Source organism: Channa argus, unplaced genomic scaffold, assembly GCF_033026475.1.
Source record: "Channa argus isolate prfri unplaced genomic scaffold, Channa argus male v1.0 Contig041, whole genome shotgun sequence".
Classification (NCBI taxonomy): Eukaryota; Metazoa; Chordata; class Actinopteri; order Anabantiformes; family Channidae; genus Channa; species Channa argus.
In genome coordinates, this window is record NW_027125260.1 from 81,348 (window position 1) to 106,392 (window position 25,045).

The 25,045-nt window shown below is 41.5% G+C and overlaps 24 pseudogenes; all 24 read right to left on the reverse strand.

Moving 5' to 3' along the window:
- Window positions 1–811: 811 nt before the first annotated feature.
- On the reverse strand, window positions 812–930 carry LOC137118589 (5S ribosomal RNA; annotated as a pseudogene).
- Window positions 931–1,796: 866 nt separating this feature from the next.
- On the reverse strand, window positions 1,797–1,915 carry LOC137118697 (5S ribosomal RNA; annotated as a pseudogene).
- Window positions 1,916–2,772: 857 nt separating this feature from the next.
- Window positions 2,773–2,891, reverse strand: LOC137118556 (5S ribosomal RNA; annotated as a pseudogene).
- An 867-nt stretch (window positions 2,892–3,758) lies between these two features.
- On the reverse strand, window positions 3,759–3,871 carry LOC137118803 (5S ribosomal RNA; annotated as a pseudogene).
- An 867-nt stretch (window positions 3,872–4,738) lies between these two features.
- On the reverse strand, window positions 4,739–4,857 carry LOC137118590 (5S ribosomal RNA; annotated as a pseudogene).
- An 866-nt stretch (window positions 4,858–5,723) lies between these two features.
- LOC137118708 (5S ribosomal RNA) lies at window positions 5,724–5,842 on the reverse strand (annotated as a pseudogene).
- Window positions 5,843–6,699: 857 nt separating this feature from the next.
- Window positions 6,700–6,818, reverse strand: LOC137118566 (5S ribosomal RNA; annotated as a pseudogene).
- Window positions 6,819–7,527: 709 nt separating this feature from the next.
- LOC137118546 (5S ribosomal RNA) lies at window positions 7,528–7,646 on the reverse strand (annotated as a pseudogene).
- An 867-nt stretch (window positions 7,647–8,513) lies between these two features.
- LOC137118804 (5S ribosomal RNA) lies at window positions 8,514–8,626 on the reverse strand (annotated as a pseudogene).
- Window positions 8,627–9,493: 867 nt separating this feature from the next.
- LOC137118712 (5S ribosomal RNA) lies at window positions 9,494–9,612 on the reverse strand (annotated as a pseudogene).
- An 867-nt stretch (window positions 9,613–10,479) lies between these two features.
- Window positions 10,480–10,598, reverse strand: LOC137118713 (5S ribosomal RNA; annotated as a pseudogene).
- An 867-nt stretch (window positions 10,599–11,465) lies between these two features.
- Window positions 11,466–11,578, reverse strand: LOC137118799 (5S ribosomal RNA; annotated as a pseudogene).
- An 867-nt stretch (window positions 11,579–12,445) lies between these two features.
- Window positions 12,446–12,564, reverse strand: LOC137118604 (5S ribosomal RNA; annotated as a pseudogene).
- Window positions 12,565–13,431: 867 nt separating this feature from the next.
- Window positions 13,432–13,544, reverse strand: LOC137118800 (5S ribosomal RNA; annotated as a pseudogene).
- A 1,847-nt stretch (window positions 13,545–15,391) lies between these two features.
- On the reverse strand, window positions 15,392–15,510 carry LOC137118554 (5S ribosomal RNA; annotated as a pseudogene).
- An 857-nt stretch (window positions 15,511–16,367) lies between these two features.
- On the reverse strand, window positions 16,368–16,486 carry LOC137118720 (5S ribosomal RNA; annotated as a pseudogene).
- An 867-nt stretch (window positions 16,487–17,353) lies between these two features.
- LOC137118731 (5S ribosomal RNA) lies at window positions 17,354–17,472 on the reverse strand (annotated as a pseudogene).
- An 857-nt stretch (window positions 17,473–18,329) lies between these two features.
- Window positions 18,330–18,463, reverse strand: LOC137118744 (5S ribosomal RNA; annotated as a pseudogene).
- An 867-nt stretch (window positions 18,464–19,330) lies between these two features.
- On the reverse strand, window positions 19,331–19,449 carry LOC137118515 (5S ribosomal RNA; annotated as a pseudogene).
- Window positions 19,450–20,316: 867 nt separating this feature from the next.
- On the reverse strand, window positions 20,317–20,435 carry LOC137118548 (5S ribosomal RNA; annotated as a pseudogene).
- Window positions 20,436–21,292: 857 nt separating this feature from the next.
- LOC137118612 (5S ribosomal RNA) lies at window positions 21,293–21,411 on the reverse strand (annotated as a pseudogene).
- An 867-nt stretch (window positions 21,412–22,278) lies between these two features.
- Window positions 22,279–22,397, reverse strand: LOC137118643 (5S ribosomal RNA; annotated as a pseudogene).
- An 867-nt stretch (window positions 22,398–23,264) lies between these two features.
- Window positions 23,265–23,383, reverse strand: LOC137118591 (5S ribosomal RNA; annotated as a pseudogene).
- Window positions 23,384–24,249: 866 nt separating this feature from the next.
- Window positions 24,250–24,368, reverse strand: LOC137118742 (5S ribosomal RNA; annotated as a pseudogene).
- Window positions 24,369–25,045: the final 677 nt, after the last annotated feature.

Below are 25,045 nucleotides of genomic sequence, written 5' to 3' on the forward strand. Positions count from 1 at the left end.
CTTGCTAAGAAGAAGATAAATGTGGCAAAGTACAAAGTAGTATAACTGTACTGGTCTGTTACGCCCCTGTCTAGGGGGTCAGGGTGCAACATACAAAGATAAATTAGCATGTTCCCTCTTCGATCCCCAAACCAAAATCCAGGATCGAGATGTTCCAACAGAATGATATTTATTTTAAACGAAAGAAAGTGTCAAACAAAACATGACACTACAACTCAGGGCGAACCAAGGCCAACCTAATAAACAAAATAAGCCATTTCCCACAGAAAGTGCTAGCTAGCCTGATAGAAATAAACAAACCAAAATACAGTCGCTAACCCTAACTCCCTAATGTGAAAACAAGAGAAAACAATCAAAAGAAAATGGCAGTCCACCCCTACAGATTTAATACTATTTACAAAATATACAATTTATAAATAAAACCACGGAACAAAACCTAACAATTCAAAAATGCTAAATAAGGTTTGGAAACCAAGAACAGGAAACAGGTGCTGCTGCCAGAAAGAGCCTCGCTAGCTGTTGGGAACCGTACTTTAAAAACTCCAGGAAGTGTAGGATGGACCAATCAGCTTCCTCTACTTCCCCCCAATCTGGCCAATCAGGCAGGGCACCTATAAGAACAAGAAAATAAAAACAACACATATGGCCAGGACCGTAACATGGTCTACTAGTAATGAAGCACGATGGTTGACAAACCAATAAAGAAGCAAAACAGCAATGAAAGAACATAATTTGATGAAAATATAGAACAATTTCTATGAATAAATAGGCAGTAACACCAGCTTGTGCTGCCCGGAAACCCAAGCAAAAAAGCTTACAGCACCTGGTATTCCCAGGCGGTCTTCCTACCAAGTACTAACCAGGCCCGGCTCTATTTGGCTGCCGAGATCGGGCGAGATCGGGCGCTTAGAGAGCGGTGTGGCCGTAAGCTGCATTTGACATCATCAACAGCTCTTAAAAACGCTGGAGAAGCAGAATGCATGACACTTGCTAAGAAAAAGAAAAATGTGGCAAAGTACAAAGTACTATAACTGTACTGGTCTGTTACGCCCCTGTCTAGGGGGTCAGGGTGAAACATACAAAGATAAATTTGCATGTTCCCTCTCCGATCCTCAAACCAAAATCCAGGATTGAGATGTTCCAACAGAATGATATTTATTTTAAACGAAAGAAAGTGTCAAACAAAACATGACACTACAACTCAGGGCGAACCAAGGCCAACATAATAAACAAAATAAGCCATTTCCCACAGAAAGCGCTAGCTAGCCTGATAGAAATAAACAAACCAAAAGACAGTCGCTAACCCTAACTCCCTAATGTGAAAACAAGAGAAAACAATTCAAAGAAAATGGCAGTTCACCCCTACAGATTTAATACTATTTACAAAATATACAATTTATAAATAAAACCACGGAACAAAACCTAACAATTCAAAAATGCTAAATAAGGTTTGGAAACCAAGAACAGCAAACAGGTGCTGCTGCCAGAAAGAGCCTCGCTAGCTGTTGGGAACCGTACTTTTAAAACCCCAGGAAGTGTAGGATGGACCAATCAGCTTCCTGTACTGCCCCCCAATCCGGCCAATCAGGCAGGGCACGTATAAGAACAACAAAATAAAAACAACACATATGGCCAGGACCGTAACATGGTCTATTAGTAATGAAGCACGATGGTTGACAAACCAATAAAGTAGCAAAACAGCAATGAAAGAACAAAATTTGATGAAAATATAGAACAATTTCTATGAATAAATAGGCAGTAACACCAGCTTGTGCTGCCCGTAAACCCAACAAAAAAGCTTACAGCACCTGGTATTCCCAGGCGGTCTTCCTACCAAGTACTAACCAGGCCCGGCTCTATTTGGCTGCCGAGATCGGACGAGATCGGGCGCTTAGAGAGCGGTGTGGCCGTAAGCTGCATTTGACATCATCAACAGCTCTTAAAAACGCTGGAGAAGCAGAATGCATGACACTTGCTAAGAAGAAGATAAATGTGGCAAAGTACAAAGTACTATAACTGTACTGGTCTGTTACGCCCCTGTCTAGGGGGTCAGGGTGCAACATACAAAGATAAATTAGCATGTTCCCTCTCCGATCCCCAAACCAAAATCCAGGATTGAGATGTTCCAACAGAATGATATTTATTTTAAACGAAAGAAAGTGTCAAACAAAACATGACACTACAACTCAGGGCGAACCAAGGCCAACATAATAAACAAAATAAGCCATTTCCCACAGAAAGTGCTAGCTAGCCTGATAAAAATAAACAAACCAAAAGACAGTCGCTAACCCTAACTCCCTAATGTGAAAACAGTCCAAAGAAAACGGCAGTTCACCCCTACAGATTTAATACTATTTACAAAATATACAATTTATAAACAAAACCACGGCACAAAACCTAACAATTCAAAAATACTAAATAAGGTTTGGAAACCAAGAACAGCAAACAGGTGCTGATGCCAGAAAGAGCCTCGCTAGCTGTTGGGAACCGTACTTTTAAAACTCCAGGAAGTGTAGGATGGACCAATCAGCTTCCTGTACTGCCCCACAATCCGGCCAATCAGAAAGGGCACCTATAAGAACAAGAAAATAAAAACAACACATATGGCCAGGACCGTAACATGGTCTACTAGTAATGAAGCACGATGGTTGACAAACCAATAAAGTAGCAAAACAGCAATGAAAGAACAAAATTTGATGAAAATATAGAACAATTTCTATGAATAAATAGGCAGTAACACCAGCTTGTGCTGCCCGTAAACCCAAGCAAAAGAGCTTACAACACCTGGTATTCCCAGGCGGTCTTCCTACCAAGTACTAACCAGGCCCGGCTCTATTTGGCTGCCGAGATCGGACGAGATCGGGCGCTTAGAGAGCGGTGTGGCCGTAAGCTGCATTTGACATCATCAACAGCTCTTAAAAACGCTGGAGAAGCAGAATGCATGACACTTGCTAAGAAGAAGATAAATGTGGCAAAGTACAAAGTAGTATAACTGTACTGGTCTGTTACGCCCCTGTCTAGGGGGTCAGGGTGCAACATACAAAGATAAATTAGCATGTTCCCTCTTCGATCCCCAAACCAAAATCCAGGATCGAGATGTTCCAACAGAATGATATTTATTTTAAACGAAAGAAAGTGTCAAACAAAACATGACACTACAACTCAGGGTGAACCAAGGCCAACATAATAAACAAAATAAGCCATTTCCCACAGAAAGTCCTAGCTAGCCTGATAGAAATAAACAAACCAAAATACAGTCGCTAACCCTAACTCCCTAATGTGAAAACAAGAGAAAACAATCCAAAGAAAATGGCAGTTCACCCCTACAGATTTAATACTATTTACAAAATATACAATTTATAAATAAAACCACGGAACAAAACCTAACAATTCAAAAATGCTAAATAAGGTTTGGAAACCAAGAACAGGAAACAGGTGCTGCTGCCAGAAAGAGCCTCGCTAGCTGTTGGGAACCGTACTTTAAAAACTCCAGGAAGTGTAGGATGGACCAATCAGCTTCGTCTACTTCCCCCCAATCCGGCCAATCAGGCAGGGCACCTATAAGAACAAGAAAATAAAAACAACACATATGGCCAGGACCGTAACATGGTCTACTAGTAATGAAGCACGATGGTTGACAAACCAATAAAGAAGCAAAACAGCAATGAAAGAACATAATTTGATGAAAATATAGAACAATTTCTATGAATAAATAGGCAGTAACACCAGCTTGTGCTGCCCGTAAACCCAAGCAAAAAAGCTTACAGCACCTGGGATTCCCAGGCGGTCTTCCTACCAAGTACTAACCAGGCCCGGTTGGCTGCCGAGATCGGACGAGATCGGGCGCTGAGAGAGCGGTGTGGCCGTAAGCTGCATTTGACATCATCAACAGCTCTTAAAAACGCTGGAAAAGCAGAATGCATGACACTTGCTAAGAAGAAGATAAATGTGGCAAAGTACAAAGTACTATAACTGTACTGGTCTGTTACGCCCCTGTCTAGGGGGTCAGGGTGCAACATACAAAGATAAATTAGCATGTTCCATCTCCGACCCCCAAACCAAAATCCAGGATCGAGATGTTCCAACAGAATGATATTTATTTTAAACGAAAGAAAGTGTCAAACAAAACATGACACTACAACTCAGGGCGAACCGAGGCCACCATAATAAACAAAATAAGGCATTTCCCACAGAAAGTGCTAGCTAGCCTGATAGAAATAAACAAACCAAAAGACAGTCGCTAACCCTAACTCCCTAATGTGAATACAAGAGAAAACAATCAAAAGAAAATGGCAGTCCACCCCTACAGATTTAATACTATTTACAAAATATACAATTTATAAACAAAACCACGGCACAAAACCTAACAATTCAAAAATGCTAAATAAGATTTGGAAACCAAGAACAGCAAACAGGTGCTACTGCCAGAAAGAGCCTCGCTAGCTGTTGGGAACCGTACTTTTAAAACTCCAGGAAGTGTAGGATGGACCAATCAGCTTCCTGTACTTCCCCCAAATCCGGCCAATCAGGCAGGTCACCTATAAGAACAAGAAAATAAAAACAACACATATGGCCAGGACCGTAACATGGTCTACTAGTAATGAAGCACGATGGTTGACAAACCAATAAAGTAGCAAAACAGCAATGAAAGAACAAAATTTGATGAAAATATAGAACAATTTCTATGAATAAATAGGCAGTAACACCAGCTTGAGCTGCCCGTAAACCCAAGCAAAAAAGCTTACAGCACCTGGTATTCCCAGGCGGTCTTCCTACCAAGTACTAACCAGGCCCGGCTCTATTTGGCTGCCGAGATCGGGCGAGATCGGGCGCTTAGAGAGCGGTGTGGCCGTAAGCTGCATTTGACATCATCAACAGCTCTTAAAAACGCTGGAGAAGCAGAATGCATGACACTTGCTAAGAAAAAGAAAAATGTGGCAAAGTACAAAGTACTATAACTGTACTGGTCTGTTACGCCCCTGTCTAGGGGGTCAGGGTGAAACATACAAAGATAAATTTGCATGTTCCCTCTCCGATCCTCAAACCAAAATCCAGGATTGAGATGTTCCAACAGAATGATATTTATTTTAAACGAAAGAAAGTGTCAAACAAAACATGACACTACAACTCAGGGCGAACCAAGGCCAACATAATAAACAAAATAAGCCATTTCCCACAGAAAGCGCTAGCTAGCCTGATAGAAATAAACAAACCAAAAGACAGTCGCTAACCCTAACTCCCTAATGTGAAAACAAGAGAAAACAATCCAAAGAAAATGGCAGTTCACCCCTACAGATTTAATACTATTTACAAAATATACAATTTATAAATAAAACCACGGAACAAAACCTAACAATTCAAAAATGCTAAATAAGGTTTGGAAACCAAGAACAGCAAACAGGTGCTGCTGCCAGAAAGAGCCTCGCTAGCTGTTGGGAACCGTACTTTTAAAACCCCAGGAAGTGTAGGATGGACCAATCAGCTTCCTGTACTGCCCCCCAATCCGGCCAATCAGGCAGGGCACGTATAAGAACAACAAAATAAAAACAACACATATGGCCAGGACCGTAACATGGTCTATTAGTAATGAAGCACGATGGTTGACAAACCAATAAAGTAGCAAAACAGCAATGAAAGAACAAAATTTGATGAAAATATAGAACAATTTCTATGAATAAATAGGCAGTAACACCAGCTTGTGCTGCCCGTAAACCCAACAAAAAAGCTTACAGCACCTGGTATTCCCAGGCGGTCTTCCTACCAAGTACTAACCAGGCCCGGCTCTATTTGGCTGCCGAGATCGGACGAGATCGGGCGCTTAGAGAGCGGTGTGGCCGTAAGCTGCATTTGACATCATCAACAGCTCTTAAAAACGCTGGAGAAGCAGAATGCATGACACTTGCTAAGAAGAAGATAAATGTGGCAAAGTACAAAGTACTATAACTGTACTGGTCTGTTACGCCCCTGTCTAGGGGGTCAGGGTGCAACATACAAAGATAAATTAGCATGTTCCCTCTCCGATCCCCAAACCAAAATCCAGGATTGAGATGTTCCAACAGAATGATATTTATTTTAAACGAAAGAAAGTGTCAAACAAAACATGACACTACAACTCAGGGCGAACCAAGGCCAACGTAATAAACAAAATAAGCCATTTCCCACAGAAAGTGCTAGCTAGCCTGATAAAAATAAACAAACCAAAAGACAGTCGCTAACCCTAACTCCCTAATGTGAAAACAGTCCAAAGAAAACGGCAGTTCACCCCTACAGATTTAATACTATTTACAAAATATACAATTTATAAACAAAACCACGGCACAAAACCTAACAATTCAAAAATACTAAATAAGGTTTGGAAACCAAGAACAGCAAACAGGTGCTGATGCCAGAAAGAGCCTCGCTAGCTGTTGGGAACCGTACTTTTAAAACTCCAGGAAGTGTAGGATGGACCAATCAGCTTCCTGTACTGCCCCACAATCCGGCCAATCAGAAAGGGCACCTATAAGAACAAGAAAATAAAAACAACACATATGGCCAGGACCGTAACATGGTCTACTAGTAATGAAGCACGATGGTTGACAAACCAATAAAGTAGCAAAACAGCAATGAAAGAACAAAATTTGATGAAAATATAGAACAATTTCTATGAATAAATAGGCAGTAACACCAGCTTGTGCTGCCCGTAAACCCAAGCAAAAGAGCTTACAACACCTGGTATTCCCAGGCGGTCTTCCTACCAAGTACTAACCAGGCCCGGCTCTATTTGGCTGCCGAGATCAGACGAGATCGGGCGCTTAGAGAGCGGTGTGGCCGTAAGCTGCATTTGAAATCACCAACAGCTCTTAAAAACGCTGGAGAAGCAGAATGCATAACACTTGTTAAGAAGAAGATAAATGTGGCAAAGTACAAAGTACTATAACTGTAATGGTCTGTTACGCCCCTGTCTAGGGGGTCAGGGTGCAACATACAAAGATAAATTAGGATGTTCCCTCTTCGGTCTCCAAACCAAAATCCAGGATCGAGATGTTCCAACAGAATGATATTTATTTTAAACGAAAGAAAGTGTCAAACAAAACATGACACTACAACTCAGGGCGAACCAAGGCCAACATAATAAACAAAATAAGCCATTTCCCACAGAAAGTGCTAGCTAGCCTCATAGAAATAAACAAACCAAAAGACAGTCGCTAACCCTAACTCCCTAATGTGAAAACAAGAGAAAACAATCAACAGAAAATGGCAGTTCACCCCTACAGATTTATTACTATTTACAAAATATACAATTTATAAACAAAACCACGGCACAAAACCTAACAATTCAAAAATGCTAAATAAGGTTTGGAAACCAAGAACAGCAAACAGGTGCTGCTGCCAGAAAGAGCCTCGCTAGCTGTTGGGAACCGTACTTTTAAAACTCCAGGAAGTGTAGGATGGACCAATCAGCTTCCTGTACTTCCCCCAAATCCGGCCAATCAGGCAGGGCACCTATAAGAACAACAAAATAAAAACAACACATATGGCCAGGACCGCTTACAGCACCTGGTATTCCCAGGCGGTCTTCCTACCAAGTACTAACCAGGCCCGGCTCTATTTGGCTGCCGAGATCGGACGAGATCGGGCGCTTAGAGAGCGGTGTGGCCGTAAGCTGCATTTGACATCATCAACAGCTCTTAAAAACGCTGGAGAAGCAGAATGCATGACACTTGCTAAGAAGAAGATAAATGTGGCAAAGTACAAAGTAGTATAACTGTACTGGTCTGTTACGCCCCTGTCTAGGGGGTCAGGGTGCAACATACAAAGATAAATTAGCATGTTCCCTCTTCGATCCCCAAACCAAAATCCAGGATCGAGATGTTCCAACAGAATGATATTTATTTTAAACGAAAGAAAGTGTCAAACAAAACATGACACTACAACTCAGGGTGAACCAAGGCCAACATAATAAACAAAATAAGCCATTTCCCACAGAAAGTCCTAGCTAGCCTGATAGAAATAAACAAACCAAAATACAGTCGCTAACCCTAACTCCCTAATGTGAAAACAAGAGAAAACAATCCAAAGAAAATGGCAGTTCACCCCTACAGATTTAATACTATTTACAAAATATACAATTTATAAATAAAACCACGGAACAAAACCTAACAATTCAAAAATGCTAAATAAGGTTTGGAAACCAAGAACAGGAAACAGGTGCTGCTGCCAGAAAGAGCCTCGCTAGCTGTTGGGAACCGTACTTTAAAAACTCCAGGAAGTGTAGGATGGACCAATCAGCTTCGTCTACTTCCCCCCAATCCGGCCAATCAGGCAGGGCACCTATAAGAACAAGAAAATAAAAACAACACATATGGCCAGGACCGTAACATGGTCTACTAGTAATGAAGCACGATGGTTGACAAACCAATAAAGAAGCAAAACAGCAATGAAAGAACATAATTTGATGAAAATATAGAACAATTTCTATGAATAAATAGGCAGTAACACCAGCTTGTGCTGCCCGTAAACCCAAGCAAAAAAGCTTACAGCACCTGGGATTCCCAGGCGGTCTTCCTACCAAGTACTAACCAGGCCCGGTTGGCTGCCGAGATCGGACGAGATCGGGCGCTGAGAGAGCGGTGTGGCCGTAAGCTGCATTTGACATCATCAACAGCTCTTAAAAACGCTGGAAAAGCAGAATGCATGACACTTGCTAAGAAGAAGATAAATGTGGCAAAGTACAAAGTACTATAACTGTACTGGTCTGTTACGCCCCTGTCTAGGGGGTCAGGGTGCAACATACAAAGATAAATTAGCATGTTCCATCTCCGACCCCCAAACCAAAATCCAGGATCGAGATGTTCCAACAGAATGATATTTATTTTAAACGAAAGAAAGTGTCAAACAAAACATGACACTACAACTCAGGGCGAACCGAGGCCAACATAATAAACAAAATAAGGCATTTCCCACAGAAAGTACTAGCTAGCCTGATAGAAATAAACAAACCAAAAGACAGTCGCTAACCCTAACTCCCTAATGTGAATACAAGAGAAAACAATCAAAAGAAAATGGCAGTCCACCCCTACAGATTTAATACTATTTACAAAATATACAATTTATAAACAAAACCACGGCACAAAACCTAACAATTCAAAAATGCTAAATAAGATTTGGAAACCAAGAACAGCAAACAGGTGCTACTGCCAGAAAGAGCCTCGCTAGCTGTTGGGAACCGTACTTTTAAAACTCCAGGAAGTGTAGGATGGACCAATCAGCTTCCTGTACTTCCCCCAAATCCGGCCAATCAGGCAGGGCACCTATAAGAACAAGAAAATAAAAACAACACATATGGCCAGGACCGTAACATGGTCTACTAGTAATGAAGAACGATGGTTGACAAACCAATAAAGTAGCAAAACAGCAATGAAAGAACAAAATTTGATGAAAATATAGAACAATTTCTATGAATAAATAGGCAGTAACACCAGCTTGAGCTGCCCGTAAACTCAAGCAAAAAAGCTTACAGCACCTGGTATTCCCAGGCGGTCTTCCTACCAAGTACTAACCAGGCCCGGCTCTATTTGGCTGCCGAGATCGGGCGAGATCGGGCGCTTAGAGAGCGTTGTGGCCGTAAGCTGCATTTGACATCATCAACAGCTCTTAAAAACGCTGGAGAAGCAGAATGCATGACACTTGCTAAGAAGAAGATAAATGTGGCAAAGTACAAAGTACTATAACTGTACTGGTCTGTTACGCCCCTGTCTAGGGGGTCAGGGTGAAACATACAAAGATAAATTTGCATGTTCCCTCTCCGATCCTCAAACCAAAATCCAGGATTGAGATGTTCCAACAGAATGATATTTATTTTAAACGAAAGAAAGTGTCAAACAAAACATGACACTACAACTCAGGGCGAACCAAGGCCAACATAATAAACAAAATAAGCCATTTCCCACAGAAAGCGCTAGCTAGCCTGATAGAAATAAACAAACCAAAAGACAGTCGCTAACCCTAACTCCCTAATGTGAAAACAAGAGAAAACAATCAAAAGAAAATGGCAGTCCACCCCTACAGATTTAATACTATTTACAAAATATACAATTTATAAACAAAACCACGGCACAAAACCTAACAATTCAAAAATGCTAAATAAGATTTGGAAACCAAGAACAGCAAACAGGTGCTACTGCCAGAAAGAGCCTCGCTAGCTGTTGGGAACCGTACTTTTAAAACTCCAGGAAGTGTAGGATGGACCAATCAGCTTCCTGTACTTCCCCCAAATCCGGCCAATCAGGCAGGGCACCTATAAGAACAAGAAAATAAAAACAACACATATGGCCAGGACCGTAACATGGTCTACTAGTAATGAAGAACGATGGTTGACAAACCAATAAAGTAGCAAAACAGCAATGAAAGAACAAAATTTGATGAAAATATAGAACAATTTCTATGAATAAATAGGCAGTAACACCAGCTTGAGCTGCCCGTAAACCCAAGCAAAAAAGCTTACAGCACCTGGTATTCCCAGGCGGTCTTCCTACCAAGTACTAACCAGGCCCGGCTCTATTTGGCTGCCGAGATCGGGCGAGATCGGGCGCTTAGAGAGCGTTGTGGCCGTAAGCTGCATTTGACATCATCAACAGCTCTTAAAAACGCTGGAGAAGCAGAATGCATGACACTTGCTAAGAAGAAGATAAATGTGGCAAAGTACAAAGTACTATAACTGTACTGGTCTGTTACGCCCCTGTCTAGGGGCTCAGGGTGCAACATACAAAGATAAATTAGCATGTTCCCTCTCCGATCCCCAAACCAAAATCCATGATCGAGATGTTCCAACAGAATGATATTTATTTTAAACGAAAGAAAGTGTCAAACAAAACATGACACTACAACTCAGGGCGAACCAAGGCCAACATAATAAACAAAATAAGCCATTTCCCACAGAAAGTGCTAGCTAGCCTGATAGAAATAAACAAACCAAAATACAGTCGCTAACCCTAACTCCCTAATGTGAAAACAAGAGAAAACAATCAAAAGAAAATGGCAGTCCACCCCTACAGATTTAATACTATTTACAAAATATACAATTTATAAATAAAACCACGGAACAAAACCTAACAATTCAAAAATGCTAAATAAGGTTTGGAAACCAAGAACAGGAAACAGGTGCTGCTGCCAGAAAGAGCCTCGCTAGCTGTTGGGAACCGTACTTTAAAAACTCCAGGAAGTGTAGGATGGACCAATCAGCTTCCTCTACTTCCCCCCAATCTGGCCAATCAGGCAGGGCACCTATAAGAACAAGAAAATAAAAACAACACATATGGCCAGGACCGTAACATGGTCTACTAGTAATGAAGCACGATGGTTGACAAACCAATAAAGAAGCAAAACAGCAATGAAAGAACATAATTTGATGAAAATATAGAACAATTTCTATGAATAAATAGGCAGTAACACCAGCTTGTGCTGCCCGTAAACCCAAGCAAAAAAGCTTACAGCACCTGGGATTCCCAGGCGGTCTTCCTACCAAGTACTAACCAGGCCCGGTTGGCTGCCGAGATCGGACGAGATCGGGCGCTTAGAGAGCGGTGTGGCCGTAAGCTGCATTTGACATCATCAACAGCTCTTAAAAACGCTGGAAAAGCAGAATGCATGACACTTGCTAAGAAGAAGATAAATGTGGCAAAGTACAAAGTACTATAACTGTACTGGTCTGTTACGCCCCTGTCTAGGGGGTCAGGGTGCAACATACAAAGATAAATTAGCATGTTCCATCTCCGACCCCCAAACCAAAATCCAGGATCGAGATGTTCCAACAGAATGATATTTATTTTAAACGAAAGAAAGTGTTAAACAAAACATGACACTACAACTCAGGGCGAACCGAGGCCAACATAATAAACAAAATAAGGCATTTCCCACAGAAAGTGCTAGCTAGCCTGATAGAAATAAACAAACCAAAAGACAGTCGCTAACCCTAACTCCCTAATGTGAATACAAGAGAAAACAATCAAAAGAAAATGGCAGTCCACCCCTACAGATTTAATACTATTTACAAAATATACAATTTATAAACAAAACCACGGCACAAAACCTAACAATTCAAAAATGCTAAATAAGATTTGGAAACCAAGAACAGCAAACAGGTGCTACTGCCAGAAAGAGCCTCGCTAGCTGTTGGGAACCGTACTTTTAAAACTCCAGGAAGTGTAGGATGGACCAATCAGCTTCCTCTACTTCCCCCCAATCTGGCCCATCAGGCAGGGCACCTATAAGAACAAGAAAATAAAAACAACACATATGGCCAGGACCGTAACATGGTCTACTAGTAATGAAGCACGATGGTTGACAAACCAATAAAGAAGCAAAACAGCAATGAAAGAACATAATTTGATGAAAATATAGAACAATTTCTATGAATAAATAGGCAGTAACACCAGCTTGTGCTGCCCGTAAACCCAAGCAAAAAAGCTTACAGCACCTGGGATTCCCAGGCGGTCTTCCTACCAAGTACTAACCAGGCCCGGCTCTATTTGGCTGCCGAGATCGGGCGAGATCGGGCGCTTAGAGAGCGGTGTGGCCGTAAGCTGCATTTGACATCATCAACAGCTCTTAAAAACGCTGGAGAAGCAGAATGCATGACACTTGCTAAGAAGAAGATAAATGTGGCAAAGTACAAAGTACTATAACTGTACTGGTCTGTTACGCCCCTGTCTAGGGGCTCAGGGTGCAACATACAAAGATAAATTAGCATGTTCCCTCTCCGATCCCCAAACCAAAATCCATGATCGAGATGTTCCAACAGAATGATATTTATTTTAAACGAAAGAAAGTGTCAAACAAAACATGACACTACAACTCAGGGCGAACCAAGGCCAACATAATAAACAAAATAAGCCATTTCCCACAGAAAGTGCTAGCTAGCCTGATAGAAATAAACAAACCAAAATACAGTCGCTAACCCTAACTCCCTAATGTGAAAACAAGAGAAAACAATCAAAAGAAAATGGCAGTCCACCCCTACAGATTTAATACTATTTACAAAATATACAATTTATAAATAAAACCACGGAACAAAACCTAACAATTCAAAAATGCTAAATAAGGTTTGGAAACCAAGAACAGGAAACAGGTGCTGCTGCCAGAAAGAGCCTCGCTAGCTGTTGGGAACCGTACTTTAAAAACTCCAGGAAGTGTAGGATGGACCAATCAGCTTCCTCTACTTCCCCCCAATCTGGCCAATCAGGCAGGGCACCTATAAGAACAAGAAAATAAAAACAACACATATGGCCAGGACCGTAACATGGTCTACTAGTAATGAAGCACGATGGTTGACAAACCAATAAAGAAGCAAAACAGCAATGAAAGAACATAATTTGATGAAAATATAGAACAATTTCTATGAATAAATAGGCAGTAACACCAGCTTGTGCTGCCCGTAAACCCAAGCAAAAAAGCTTACAGCACCTGGGATTCCCAGGCGGTCTTCCTACCAAGTACTAACCAGGCCCGGTTGGCTGCCGAGATCGGACGAGATCGGGCGCTTAGAGAGCGGTGTGGCCGTAAGCTGCATTTGACATCATCAACAGCTCTTAAAAACGCTGGAAAAGCAGAATGCATGACACTTGCTAAGAAGAAGATAAATGTGGCAAAGTACAAAGTACTATAACTGTACTGGTCTGTTACGCCCCTGTCTAGGGGGTCAGGGTGCAACATACAAAGATAAATTAGCATGTTCCATCTCCGACCCCCAAACCAAAATCCAGGATCGAGATGTTCCAACAGAATGATATTTATTTTAAACGAAAGAAAGTGTTAAACAAAACATGACACTACAACTCAGGGCGAACCGAGGCCAACATAATAAACAAAATAAGGCATTTCCCACAGAAAGTGCTAGCTAGCCTGATAGAAATAAACAAACCAAAAGACAGTCGCTAACCCTAACTCCCTAATGTGAATACAAGAGAAAACAATCAAAAGAAAATGGCAGTCCACCCCTACAGATTTAATACTATTTACAAAATATACAATTTATAAACAAAACCACGGCACAAAACCTAACAATTCAAAAATGCTAAATAAGATTTGGAAACCAAGAACAGCAAACAGGTGCTACTGCCAGAAAGAGCCTCGCTAGCTGTTGGGAACCGTACTTTTAAAACTCCAGGAAGTGTAGGATGGACCAATCAGCTTCCTCTACTTCCCCCCAATCTGGCCAATCAGGCAGGGCACCTATAAGAACAAGAAAATAAAAACAACACATATGGCCAGGACCGTAACATGGTCTACTAGTAATGAAGCACGATGGTTGACAAACCAATAAAGAAGCAAAACAGCAATGAAAGAACATAATTTGATGAAAATATAGAACAATTTCTATGAATAAATAGGCAGTAACACCAGCTTGTGCTGCCCGTAAACCCAAGCAAAAAAGCTTACAGCACCTGGGATTCCCAGGCGGTCTTCCTACCAAGTACTAACCAGGCCCGGTTGGCTGCCGAGATCGGACGATATCGGGCGCTTAGAGAGCGGTGTGGCCGTAAGCTGCATTTGACATCATCAACAGCTCTTAAAAACGCTGGAGAAGCAGAATGCATGACACTTGCTAAGAAGAAGATAAATGTGGCAAAGTACAAAGTACTATAACTGTACTGGTCTGTTACGCCCCTGTCTAGGTGGTCAGGGTGAAACATACAAAGATAAATTTGCATGTTCCCTCTCCGATCCTCAAACCAAAATCCAGGATTGAGATGTTCCAACAGAATGATATTTATTTTAAACGAAAGAAAGTGTCAAAAAAAACATGACACTACAACTCAGGGCGAACCAAGGCCAACATAATAAACAAAATAAGCCATTTCCCACAGAAAGCGCTAGCTAGCCTGATAGAAAAAAACAAACCAAAAGACAGTCGCTAACCCTAACTCCCTAATGTGAAAACAAGAGAAAACAATCAAAAGAAAATGGCAGTCCACCCCTACAGATTTAATACTATTTACAAAATATACAATTTATAAACAAAACCACGGCACAAAACCTAACAATTCAAAAATGCTAAATAAGATTTGGAAACAAAGAACAGCAAACAGGTGCTACTGCCAGAAAGAGCCTCGCTAGCTGTTGGGAACCGTACTTTTAAAACTCCAGGAAGTGTAGGATGGACCAATCAGCTTCCTGTACTTCCCCCAAATCCGGCCAATCTGGCAGGGCACCTATAAGAACAAGAAAATAAAAACAACACATATGGCCAGGACCGTAACATGGTCTACTAGTAATGAAGCACGATGGTTGGCAAACCAATAAAGTAGCAAAACAGCAATGAAAGAACAAAATTTGATGAAAATATAGAACAATTTCTATGAATAAATAGGCAGTAACACCAGCTTGTGCTGCCCGTAAACCCAAGCAAAAAAGCTTACAGCACCTGGTATTCCCAGGCGGTCTTCCTACCAAGTACTAACCAGGCCCGGCTCTATTTGGCTGCCGAGATCGGACGAGATCGGGCACTTAGAGAGCGGTGTGGCCGTAAGCTGCATTTGACATCATCAACAGCTCTTAAAAACGCTGGAGAAGCAGAATGCATGACACTTGCTAAGAAGAAGATAAATGTGGCAAAGTACAAAGTACTATAACTGTACTGGTCTGTTACGCCCCTGTCTAGGGGCTCAGGGTGCAACATACAAAGATAAATTAGCATGTTCCCTCTCCGATCCCCAAACCAAAATCCAGGATCGAGATGTTCCAACAGAATGATATTTATTTTAAACGAAAGAAAGTGTCAAACAAAACATGACACTACAACTCAGGGCGAACCAAGGCCAACATAATAAACAAAATAAGCCATTTCCCACAGAAAGTGCTAGCTAGCCTGATAGAAATAAACAAACCAATAGACAGTCGCTAACCCTAACTCCCTAATGTGAAAACAGTCCAAAGAAAATGGCAGTTCACCCCTACAGATTTAATACTATTTACAAAATATACAATTTATAAACAAAACCACGGCACAAAACCTAACAATTCAAAAATGCTAAATAAGGTTTGGAAACCAAGAACAGCAAACAGGTGCTGATGCCAGAAAGAGCCTCGCTAGCTGTTGGGAACCGTACTTTTAAAACTCCAGGAAGTGTAGGATGGACCAATCAGCTTCCTGTACTGCCCCCCAATCCGGCCAATCAGGCAGGGCACCTATAAGAACAAGAAAATAAAAACAACACATATGGCCAGGACCGTAACATGGTCTACTAGTAATGAAGCACGATGGTTGGCAAACCAATAAAGTAGCAAAACAGCAATGAAAGAACAAAATTTGATGAAAATATAGAACAATTTCTATGAATAAATAGGCAGTAACACCAGCTTGTGCTGCCCGTAAACCCAAGCAAAAAAGCTTACAGCACCTGGTATTCCCAGGCGGTCTTCCTACCAAGTACTAACCAGGCCCGGCTCTATTTGGCTGCCGAGATCGGACGAGATCGGGCGCTTAGAGAGCGGTGTGGCCGTAAGCTGCATTTGACATCATCAACAGCTCTTAAAAACGCTGGAGAAGCAGAATGCATGACACTTGCTAAGAAGAAGATAAATGTGGCAAAGTACAAAGTATTATAACTGTACTGGTCTGTTACGCCCCTGTCTAGGGGGTCAGGGTGCAACATACAAAGATAAATTAGCATGTTCCCTCTCCGATCCCCAAACCAAAATCCAGGATCGAGATGTTCCAACAGAATGATATTTATTTTAAACGAAAGAAAGTGTCAAACAAAACATGACACTACAACTCAGGGCGAACCAAGGCCAACATAATAAACAAAATAAGCCATTTCCCACAGAAAGTGCTAGCTAGCCTGATAGAAATAAACAAACCAAAAGACAGTCGCTAACCCTAACTCCCTAATTTGAAAACAAGAGAAAACAATCAAAAGAAAATGGCAGTCCACCCCTACAGATTTAATACTATTTACAAAATATAAAATTTATAAACAAAACCACGGCACAAAACCTAACAATTCAAAAATGCTAAATAAGGTTTGGAAAGCAAGAACAGCAAACAGGTGCTGCTGCCAGAAAGAGCCTCGCTAGCTGTTGGGAACCGTACTTTTAAAACTCCAGGAAGTGTAGGATGGACCAATCAGCTTCCTGTACTGCCCCCCAATCCGGCCAATCAGGCAGGGCACCTATAAGAACAAGAAAATAAAAACAACACATATGGCCAGGACCGTAACATGGTCTATTAGTAATGAAGCACGATGGTTGACAAACCAATAAAGTAGCAAAACAGCAATGAAAGAACAAAATTTGATGAAAATATAGAACAATTTCTATGAATAAATAGGCAGTAACACCAGCTTGTGCTGCCCGTAAACCCAAGCAAAAAAGCTTACAGCACCTGGTATTCCCAGGCGGTCTTCCTACCAAGTACTAACCAGGCCCGGCTCTATTTGGCTGCCGAGATCGGACGAGATCGGGCGCTTAGAGAGCGGTGTGGCCGTAAGCTGCATTTGACATCATCAACAGCTCTTAAAAACGCTGGAGAAGCAGAATGCATGACACTTGCTAAGAAGAAGATAAATGTGGCAAAGTACAAAGTACTATAACTGTACTGGTCTGTTACGCCCCTGTCTAGGGGGTCAGGGTGCAACATACAAAGATAAATTAGCATGTTCCCTCTCCGATCCCCAAACCAAAATCCAGGATCGAGATGTTCCAACAGAATGATATTTATTTTAAACGAAAGAAAGTGTCAAACAAAACATGACACTACAACTCAGGGTGAACCAAGGCCAACATAATAAACAAAATAAGCCATTTCCCACAGAAAGTGCTAGCTAGCCTGATAGAAATAAACAAACCAAAAGACAGTCGCTAACCCTAACTCCCTAATGTGAAAACAGTCCAAAGAAAATGGCAGTTCACCCCTACAGATTTAATACTATTTACAAAATATACAATTTATAAACAAAACCACGGCACAAAACCTAACAATTCAAAAATGCTAAATAAGGTTTGGAAACCAAGAACAGCAAACAGGTGCTGATGCCAGAAAGAGCCTCGCTAGCTGTTGGGAACCGTACTTTTAAAACTCCAGGAAGTGTAGGATGGACCAATCATCTTCCTGTACTGCCCCCCAATCCGGCCAATCAGGCAGGGCACCTATAAGAACAAGAAAATAAAAACAACACATATGGCCAGGACCGTAACATGGTCTACTAGTAATGAAGCACGATGGTTGGCAAACCAATAAAGTAGCAAAACAGCAATGAAAGAACAAAATTTGATGAAAATATAGAACAATTTCTATGAATAAATAGGCAGTAACACCAGCTTGTGCTGCCCGTAAACCCAAGCAAAAAAGCTTACAGCACCTGGTATTCCCAGGCGGTCTTCCTACCAAGTACTAACCAGGCCCGGCTCTATTTGGCTGCCGAGATCGGACGAGATCGGGCGCTTAGAGAGCGGGCGCTTAGAGAGCGGTGTGGCCGTAAGCTGCATTTGACATCATCAACAGCTCTTAAAAACGCTAGAGAAGCAGAATGCATGACACTTGCTAAGAAGAAGATAAATGTGGCAAAGTACAAAGTACTATAACTGTACTGGTCTGTTACGCCCCTGTCTAGGGGGTCAGGGTGAAACATACAAAGATAAATTAGCATGTTCCCTCTCCGATCCTCAAACCAAAATCCAGGATCGAGATGTTCCAACAGAATGATATTTATTTTAAACGAAAGAAAGTGTCAAACAAAACATGACACTACAACTCAGGGTGAACCAAGGCCAACATAATAAACAAAATAAGCCATTTCCCACAGAAAGTGCTAGCTAGCCTGATAGAAATAAACAAACCAAAAGACAGTCGCTAACCCTAACTCCCTAATGTGAAAACAAGAGAAAACAATCAAAAGAAAATGGCAGTCCACCCCTACAGATTTAATACTATTTACAAAATATATAATTTATAAACAAAACCACGGCACAAAACCTAACAATTCAAAAATGCTAAATAAGGTTTGGAAAGCAAGAACAGCAAACAGGTGCTGCTGCCAGAAAGAGCCTCGCTAGCTGTTGGGAACCGTACTTTTAAAACTCCAGGAAGTGTAGGATGGACCAATCAGCTTCCTGTACTTCCCCCAAATCCGGCCAATCAGGCAGGGCACGTATAAGAACAAGAAAATAAAAACAACACATATGGCCAGGACCGTAACATGGTCTACTAGTAATGAAGCACGATGGTTGACAAACCAATAAAGTAGCAAAACAGCAATGAAAGAACAAAATTTGATGAAAATATAGAACAATTTCTATGAATAAATAGGCAGTAACACCAGCTTGTGCTGCCCGTAAACCCAAGCAAAAAAGCTTACAGCACCTGGTATTCCCAGGCGGTCTTCCTACCAAGTACTAACCAGGCCCGGCTCTATTTGGCTGCCGAGATCTGACGAGATCGGGCGCTTAGAGAGCGGTGTGGCCGTAAGCTGCATTTGACATCATCAACAGCTCTTAAAAACGCTGGAGAAGCAGAATGCATGACACTTGCTAAGAAGAAGATAAATGTGGCAAAGTACAAAGGACTATAACTGTACTGGTCTGTTACGCCCCTGTCTAGGGGCTCAGGGTGCAACATACAAAGATAAATTAGCATGTTCCCTCTCCGATCCCCAAACCAAAATCCAGGATCGAGATGTTCCAACAGAATGATATTTATTTTAAACGAAAGAAAGTGTCAAACAAAACATGACACTACAACTCAGGGCGAACCAAGGCCAACATAATAAACAAAATAAGCCATTTCCCACAGAAAGTGCTAGCTAGCCTGATAGAAATCAACAAACCAAAAGACAGTCGCTAACCCTAACTCCCTAATGTGAAAACAAGAGAAAACAATCAAAAGAAAATGGCAGTCCACCCCTACAGATTTAATACTATTTACAAAATATACAATTTATAAACAAAACCACGGCACAAAACCTAACAATTCAAAAATGCTAAATAAGGTTTGGAAACCAAGAACAGCAAACAGGTGCTGCTGCCAGAAAGAGCCTCGCTAGCTGTTGGGAACCGTACTTTTAAAACTCCAGGAAGTGTAGGATGGACCAATCAGCTTCCTGTACTTCCCCCAAATCCGGCCAATCAGGCAGGGCACCTATAAGAACAACAAAATAAAAACATCACATATGGCCAGGACCATAACATGGTCTACTAGTAATGAAGCACGATGGTTGACAAACCAATAAAGTAGCAAAACAGCAATGAAAGAACAAAATTTGATGAAAATATAGAACAATTTCTATGAATAAATAGGCAGTAACACCAGCTTGTGCTGCCCGTAAACCCAAGCAAAAAAGCTTACAGCACCTGGTATTCCCAGGCGGTCTTCCTACCAAGTACTAACCAGGCCCGGCTCTATTTGGCTGCCGAGATCGGACGAGATCGGGCGCTTAGAAAGCGGTGTGGCCGTAAGCTGCATTTGACATCATCAACAGCTCTTAAAAACGCTGGAGAAGCAGAATGCATGACACTTGCTAAGAAGAAGATAAATGTGGCAAAGTACAAAGTACTATAACTGTACTGGTCTGTTACGCCCCTGTCTAGGGGGTCAGGGTGCAACACACAAAGATAAATTAGCATGTTCCATCTCCGATCCCCAAACCAAAATCCAGGATCGAGATGTTCCAACAGAATGATATTTATTTTAAACGAAAGAAAGTGTCAAACAAAACATGACACTACAACTCAGGGCGAACCAAGGCCAACATAATAAACAAAATAAGCCATTTCCCACAGAAAGTGCTAGCTAGCCTGATAGAAATAAACAAACCAAAAGACAGTCGCTAACCCTAACTCCCTAATGTGAAAACAGTCCAAAGAAAATGGCAGTTCACCCCTACAGATTTAATACTATTTACAAAATATACAATTTATAAACAAAACCACGGCACAAAACCTAACAATTCAAAAATGCTAAATAAGGTTTGGAAACCAAGAACAGCAAACAGGTGCTGATGCCAGAAAGAGCCTCGCTAGCTGTTGGGAACCGTACTTTTAAAACTCCAGGAAGTGTAGGATGGACCAATCCGCTTCCTGTACTGCCCCCCAATCCGGCCAATCAGGCAGGGCACCTATAAGAACAACAAAATAAAAACAACACATATGGCCAGGACCGTAACATGGTCTACTAGTAATGAAGCACGATGGTTGGCAAACCAATAAAGTAGCAAAACAGCAATGAAAGAACAAAATTTGATGAAAATATAGAACAATTTCTATGAATAAATAGGCAGTAACACCAGCTTGTGCTGCCCGTAAACCCAAGCAAAGAAGCTTACAGCACGTGGTATTCCCAGGCGGTCTTCCTACCAAGTACTAACCAGGCCCGGCTCTATTTGGCTGCCGAGATCGGACGAGATCGGGCGCTTAGAGAGCGGTGTGGCCGTAAGCTGCATTTGACATCATCAACAGCTCTTAAAAACGCTGGAGAAGCAGAATGCATGACACTTGCTAAGAAGAAGATAAATGTGGCAAAGTACAAAGTATTATAACTGTACTGGTCTGTTACGCCCCTGTCTAGGGGGTCAGGGTGAAACATACAAAGATAAATTTGCATGTTCCCTCTCCGATCCCCAAACCAAAATCCAGGATTGAGATGTTCCAACAGAATGATATTTATTTTAAACGAAAGAAAGTGTCAAACAAAACATGACACTACAACTCAGGGCGAACCAAGGCCAACATAATAAACAAAATAAGCCATTTCCCACAGAAAGTGCTAGCTAGCCTGATAGAAATAAACAAACCAAAAGACAGTCGCTAACCCTAACTCCCTAATGTGAAAACAAGAGAAAACAATCAAAAGAAAATGGCAGTCCACCCCTACAGATTTAATACTATTTACAAAATATACAATTTATAAACAAAACCACGGCACAAAACCTAACAATTCAAAAATGCTAAATAAGATTTGGAAACCAAGAACAGCAAACAGGTGCTGCTGCCAGAAAGAGCCTCGCTAGCTGTTGGGAACCGTACATTTAAAACTCCAAGAAGTGTAGGATGGACCAATCAGCTTCCTGTACTTCCCCCAAATCCGGCCAATCAGGCACGGCACATATAAGAACAAGAAAATAAAAACAACACATATGGCCAGGACCGTAACATGGTCTACTAGTAATGAAGCACGATGGTTGACAAACCAATAAAGTAGCAAAACAGCAATGAAAGAACAAAATTTGATGAAAATATAGAACAATTTCTATGAATAAATAGGCAGTAACACCAGCTTGAGCTGCCCGTAAACCCAAGCAAAAAAGCTTACAGCACCTGGTATTCCCAGGCGGTCTTCCTACCAAGTACTAACCAGGCCCGGCCCTATTTGGCTGCCGAGATCGGACGAGATCGGGCGCTTAGAGAGCGGTGTGGCCGTAACATGCATTTGATATCATCAACAGCTCTTAAAAACGCTAGAGAAGCAGAATGCATGACACTTGCTAAGAAGAAGATAAATGTGGCAAAGTACAAAGTACTATAACTGTACTGGTCTGTTACGCCCCTGTCTAGGGGGTCAGGGTGCAACATACAAAGATAAATTAGCATGTTCCATCTCCGACCCCCAAACCAAAATCCAGGATCGAGATGTTCCAACAGAATGATATTTATTTTAAACGAAAGAAAGTGTCAAACAAAACATGACACTACAACTCAGGGCGAACCGAGGCCACCATAATAAACAAAATAAGGCATTTCCCACAGAAAGTGCTAGCTAGCCTGATAGAAATAAACAAACCAAAAGACAGTCGCTAACCCTAACTCCCTAATGTGAATACAAGAGAAAACAATCAAAAGAAAATGGCAGTCCACCCCTACAGATTTAATACTATTTACAAAATATACAATTTATAAACAAAACCACGGCACAAAACCTAACAATTCAAAAATGCTAAATAAGATTTGGAAACCAAGAACAGCAAACAGGTGCTACTGCCAGAAAGAGCCTCGCTAGCTGTTGGGAACCGTACTTTTAAAACTCCAGGAAGTGTAGGATGGACCAATCAGCTTCCTGTACTTCCCCCAAATCCGGCCAATCAGGCAGGTCACCTATAAGAACAAGAAAATAAAAACAACACATATGGCCAGGACCGTAACATGGTCTACTAGTAATGAAGCACGATGGTTGACAAACCAATAAAGTAGCAAAACAGCAATGAAAGAACAAAATTTGATGAAAATATAGAACAATTTCTATGAATAAATAGGCAGTAACACCAGCTTGAGCTGCCCGTAAACCCAAGCAAAAAAGCTTACAGCACCTGGTATTCCCAGGCGGTCTTCCTACCAAGTACTAACCAGGCCCGGCTCTATTTGGCTGCCGAGATCGGGCGAGATCGGGCGCTTAGAGAGCGGTGTGGCCGTAAGCTGCATTTGACATCATCAACAGCTCTTAAAAACGCTGGAGAAGCAGAATGCATGACACTTGCTAAGAAAAAGAAAAATGTGGCAAAGTACAAAGTACTATAACTGTACTGGTCTGTTACGCCCCTGTCTAGGGGGTCAGGGTGAAACATACAAAGATAAATTTGCATGTTCCCTCTCCGATCCTCAAACCAAAATCCAGGATTGAGATGTTCCAACAGAATGATATTTATTTTAAACGAAAGAAAGTGTCAAACAAAACATGACACTACAACTCAGGGCGAACCAAGGCCAACATAATAAACAAAATAAGCCATTTCCCACAGAAAGCGCTAGCTAGCCTGATAGAAATAAACAAACCAAAAGACAGTCGCTAACCCTAACTCCCTAATGTGAAAACAAGAGAAAACAATCCAAAGAAAATGGCAGTTCACCCCTACAGATTTAATACTATTTACAAAATATACAATTTATAAATAAAACCACGGAACAAAACCTAACAATTCAAAAATGCTAAATAAGGTTTGGAAACCAAGAACAGCAAACAGGTGCTGCTGCCAGAAAGAGCCTCGCTAGCTGTTGGGAACCGTACTTTTAAAACCCCAGGAAGTGTAGGATGGACCAATCAGCTTCCTGTACTGCCCCCCAATCCGGCCAATCAGGCAGGGCACGTATAAGAACAACAAAATAAAAACAACACATATGGCCAGGACCGTAACATGGTCTATTAGTAATGAAGCACGATGGTTGACAAACCAATAAAGTAGCAAAACAGCAATGAAAGAACAAAATTTGATGAAAATATAGAACAATTTCTATGAATAAATAGGCAGTAACACCAGCTTGTGCTGCCCGTAAACCCAACAAAAAAGCTTACAGCACCTGGTATTCCCAGGCGGTCTTCCTACCAAGTACTAACCAGGCCCGGCTCTATTTGGCTGCCGAGATCGGACGAGATCGGGCGCTTAGAGAGCGGTGTGGCCGTAAGCTGCATTTGACATCATCAACAGCTCTTAAAAACGCTGGAGAAGCAGAATGCATGACACTTGCTAAGAAGAAGATAAATGTGGCAAAGTACAAAGTACTATAACTGTACTGGTCTGTTACGCCCCTGTCTAGGGGGTCAGGGTGCAACATACAAAGATAAATTAGCATGTTCCCTCTCCGATCCCCAAACCAAAATCCAGGATTGAGATGTTCCAACAGAATGATATTTATTTTAAACGAAAGAAAGTGTCAAACAAAACATGACACTACAACTCAGGGCGAACCAAGGCCAACGTAATAAACAAAATAAGCCATTTCCCACAGAAAGTGCTAGCTAGCCTGATAAAAATAAACAAACCAAAAGACAGTCGCTAACCCTAACTCCCTAATGTGAAAACAGTCCAAAGAAAACGGCAGTTCACCCCTACAGATTTAATACTATTTACAAAATATACAATTTATAAACAAAACCACGGCACAAAACCTAACAATTCAAAAATACTAAATAAGGTTTGGAAACCAAGAACAGCAAACAGGTGCTGATGCCAGAAAGAGCCTCGCTAGCTGTTGGGAACCGTACTTTTAAAACTCCAGGAAGTGTAGGATGGACCAATCAGCTTCCTGTACTGCCCCACAATCCGGCCAATCAGAAAGGGCACCTATAAGAACAAGAAAATAA